This window comes from Tupaia chinensis, unplaced genomic scaffold (genome assembly GCF_000334495.1).
Source record: "Tupaia chinensis unplaced genomic scaffold, TupChi_1.0 Scaffold140356_1, whole genome shotgun sequence".
NCBI classification, from domain to species: domain Eukaryota; kingdom Metazoa; phylum Chordata; class Mammalia; order Scandentia; family Tupaiidae; genus Tupaia; species Tupaia belangeri.
The window spans coordinates 1,370,135-1,374,462 of NW_006200233.1; the positions used below are offsets into that span (position 1 = coordinate 1,370,135).

The 4,328-nt window shown below is 56.3% G+C and overlaps 2 non-coding genes across 2 annotated transcripts; both read right to left on the reverse strand.

The window, feature by feature from the left end:
• Positions 1-351: 351 nt before the first annotated feature.
• Positions 352-423, reverse strand: TRNAA-CGC (transfer RNA alanine (anticodon CGC)). The gene has a single exon. It is a non-coding gene; the product is annotated as a tRNA-Ala (tRNA).
• Positions 424-2,167: 1,744 nt separating this feature from the next.
• Positions 2,168-2,239, reverse strand: TRNAA-AGC (transfer RNA alanine (anticodon AGC)). Its single transcript has one exon. It is a non-coding gene; the product is annotated as a tRNA-Ala (tRNA).
• Between the last annotated feature and the right edge of the window lie 2,089 nt (positions 2,240-4,328).

Consider the following 4,328-nt stretch of genomic DNA (forward strand, 5'->3'; position numbering starts at 1 on the left):
ACGGCACCCTCTCCAGGCCAGCCCTGCGCTGCGCGTGCGGACCGAGGGACGAGGGCGTCGGCGGGGCTGTTCTCTAGTCAGCTGGAGACCCGGACCTGACAGGGAACACCTGAGCGCTCGAACACGAAGGGCGGCGTCCAGCACGGCTTCTCTCCTTTCCGCTTGTCCCCAGGGGGCCACGCACACACGCCTAGGTATCCAGGCTGTGGAGCAGGCTTCCTGTTTCTGAGTAGGAGACCCTGGCGGGAAGTTTCCATTCTCCACCCCCAGCCTCCCACTTCCGCAGGTGTCCCGCCCTGGGAGGAGAAAGACGGACGAGCCCCTTTTATCTCGTGACGAAAGAGAAAAGAATGGAGGTGCCGGGGATTGAACCCGGGGCCTCGTACATGCGAAGCACGCGCTCTACCACTGAGCTACACCCCCGACGGAGGGGCTCTGGTTCCTTTCATCAAATGTCAACTTTTGTTCCTGGAGGGGAAAGGGTTACCTGAAACCCAGGGCTTGGGAGAAGGTCCGCCAAGCGAGCCTCGCTCGCGCTCCAAGCGCTGCAGCGGCTTCGCGACTCGCGGGCTAGGCCCAGAGGCTGCGCGAGGTGACGTCTCCGCCCGAAGCGTCCGGAAAGCCTCGTCCCCAGCGCGCAGCGCCGCGGTGACGCCCGGACGCCCCCGGTCCGGCCCGGCCGGTGCTCGCCCGCGTTCCGAGGCCGCGCTCGTCTGGTCCCACGCCCACCTCTGTGCCCGCTTGAGGACGTCCACCGAGCGATTAAGGACGACGTCGACTTCCACACTGTGCCGATTTCGACCCAAGTGACTTCCACACAGGGAGACGCGCAGGGCAGGGCGGGGAAGCCGGGGCCGCGCCCAGCTGACCCGCTGCGTCCGAGCCTCCCACCACCGAGCAGGCGGACCGCGGGAGGCCCGGACGGCTGCGGACGCCGTCGGAGCCTGGACGACGCGAGCGCGGGGCCAGGCGGGGGTCCGGGAGGCCGGGGCGGGGTGGCCAGGCCTCACTCACCTCATCCTCAGCTCGCAGCCTATCGGCGGATGGCGCCGCTGTGTGTTGGAGGGCCCCGGTGACCGCCACAGAAATACTGGGGCCCGACAGGTGGCTCAGTGGTTAAGGTGGGGGACTCCCGCATGGCCGACCACAGTTGGAATTGGACCTGGCGGCTTGCTTTCTCATTTTCTCTCCTGTGTCTCTCTTGTCAAATTAAAAATGATAATACCAACAAATAAAATAATTCTTAAAAAATAAAGCACTGGGGGCAGGTTTTCTTTACAGACTACACACCTAATGGCACAGCTCGGTTGGGCCAAGGCAGCGCAGGGAGGGATGGCGTGGCAGACCCGTGCCTGCACGCTGAGCCTATGTCTGCCACCAAGGCACTGCCGGCTAAGAGTCCAGACAGCTGAGCTCCCTGGTTCCGGGTCTCTCCAAATGCCAGGAGTCTAAGGGTGGCCCACAAAGGCTGCTGGGTATAACTACACTGCTCCAGAGAACCTGAGATGACCCTTTCCTGTAACTTAGTGGGGATGATGAAGGCCTGCTCCAGCACCTCAGGTGCTGAGACTCCCACCTGCCCCCACCCTCCCCTGCCACTGGCCAGCCCCAGGTCGCCGGCCTCCGGGTTGGAAGACTCACTGCTCTCTCTTTCTTGTATCTCAGCTTTTGCCCTGCCTGCAAAGTGGGTAAAAGACCAAAAAAGGAGATTGATATGCCCCCTGAGGGGAGAGGTCTGGAGAGGACAGATGGGCTAGGACCGACAAGTGACACTTGGTGCCAGGTGAGGCAGGACAAGGTGAGCGTCGCCTCAGGGCTCAGGGCCTGGCCGTGGGGCTGGGATGGAGGGGAGTGGGCTCCCGCAGCCCTTGGAAGATGCCTCCTCATAGCAGAGTTGCCTGTAGAAGGAAGAGGAAGGAGCAGGGCAAAGAACAGCAACACCCTCACCCGGCGTCACAGAGGCCACCTGCAAGACGACCCGTAACCTGTTGGTTAAATAAAAACAAAACAAAACACTAAATCCCTGTAAAACCTCCACAGGCCTAGGGAAGTTCTCCAATTTTGTCATGTAAGACACATAGTGGTCCCCTGAGTTTTGCCATTATTCTGTGTGACATTCAAGTGCCACAGCACTCAACCGAGTTAAAAGGTTACCAAAGTAGGGACCTGGAGGTGCTGGGGATTGAACCCAGGGCCTCGTGCATGCTAAGCACGCGCTCTACCACTGAGCTACACCCCCTGATGACACTTGCTCCAATATCCTATATACCTGTGGCCACAGTTACCTGCAGGTGACCCAAGATTTAAGCTAAGATGTCACATCTGTTCTGTTCGCGTCTGCGTCTTGACACCCTCTCCTTACTTTCTGGACCACAAGATCCCGTTAACGCGGCTAGGCTCTTCTGTACCTGTCGGAGACCTAGGACTCCCGGAAGGGCCTGCCGCCACCCAGCCCCCGGCACGGAAGGGTCTCCCAGCGCGCCGCGGCCTTCCTTCCGCAGAGCACCAGGGAATGCGAGGGCCGAGCCGCGAGAGCTGCGGGTGCCCTCGGTCCAGCAGGCGCCGACGTGAGGCGCGTGAAACGCGGAGCGAATCTGGTGAGTCGGGCCTTGCCGAACCGCGGCGCGGGAGTCGGGAACGTGGAGCGGAGTTGTCCGAGTCCTGGTCCCTGTTTCGCCCCCGGGTCTCCTGGACGGCGGACGGACAGTGACTGCTGTGGGTTCGTGGCGAGGAGTGGCGTGTGCTGGGGGCCTACGCGGGCTCTACTTTAATCCAAGTGTTCTATTGATCCACTATGGCTACTTGGCTCTCAACTCCAACCTGAGTGTGGACGTCCCCAGGTTTCCTGGCAGACACCAACCCCACTCTTCCAACCCTCCGAGGGAAGTTACGGGTGCTTGGGTCTTGACTCCCACTTTACTAATGCCTGGTAATGCATTTATCTTCTGGTCTAAGATTAAGGCATTAGGACTTCTAATATAGCAATTTTTTTTTTTTGGAGAGGTTTTTGCTATAGGGTGGGTGCACTTGCCAGAAAGACAGAGACAGAGAGATAGAAAGCAAGAAATCACCCACCAGCGGGAATGGCCATGTCGCAATCCCCTTTCCTCCATTCTCTTCTCAGGATCTTGGGCACGCACGCATACGTGCCCGGCGTAGGTTTAAGCCACTGGGTCCGGGACTTGAACCACAATCGACTACATGGGAGTCTAGCGACATAGCCATTACACCAACTGCTGGTCCCAGTTTTTGTTTTTTAGAATTATTTATTTAATTTGGGACCAGCAGTTAGCATAATGGCTATGTCTCTGGACTCCCACATAGTCGACCGCGGTTCGTGTCATGGACCCAGTGGCTTAAAAATCACACCGGGTGCATAGGCGTGCATGCAATAAACCTCTTCAAAAAAAAAAAAAAAGAATTATTTATTTAATTTTATTTATTCATTCATTTATTTTTAAATTTGACCAGAGTGAGACACACACACACACACACACACACACACACACAAACACACAGAAAAGGAAAGTGAGAAAGCAAGCCACCAGGGTCCGGGACTCAAACCGTGGTCTGTCATGTGGGAGTGTCCAGAGCCACCACACCACCTACTGGTCCCCGCAATAAATTGTTTTTAAAGCCCTGCTGGCACTTTAGCTTATAGGGCATAGCTTTTCTCTCTAGTTGCTTCCCACAGTCTGCACTGCTGCTAGGAATTTCCTGTCTAATATTGTAAGAACCTCCCCCAAGCCCATCAGCTCCCACAGCGGGACAGGAGGGGGCGGTCCCATGTCAGGAGATGTCACGGGGTTTCCAGCTGTTCGTGTTCCTGTGGCCCCAACAGCTACCAGTGAAGGCACAGATGCTTCTCCAGGAGGAGCTGGACTTGCCGGGCCTTTGTCAGTGAAAGGCAGGAGACAAAAAGATGGGCAAGGTCTGCAAAGGGACTTGAAACTGGACCATCAAATGAAGGTTTCATTGGCTAACAAACTACCCATACTGAAAGACATTTGATCTTCAAATTTTCTTCAGTTAAAAAGATTTGACAAGGGACCAGCAGATTGCATAATGGTTATGTCACTGGATTCCCATGTAGTCAACCGTGGTTCAAGTCCCAGATCTGACAACTTAAAACTCAGGCCAAGCATGAGTGTGTGTGTGTGCCCAAGATCCAGAGAGGAAACTGGAGGAGAAGGGATTGCAGGCCATTCTCCCTGGGAGGGGATTTCTTGCTTTCTGTTTCTGTCTCTTTCTGTCTCTCTGGCGAGCACATGCACCCTATAGCCAAAAAAACTCTGTCAAAAAAAAAAAAAAAAAGGGGGGACACACCC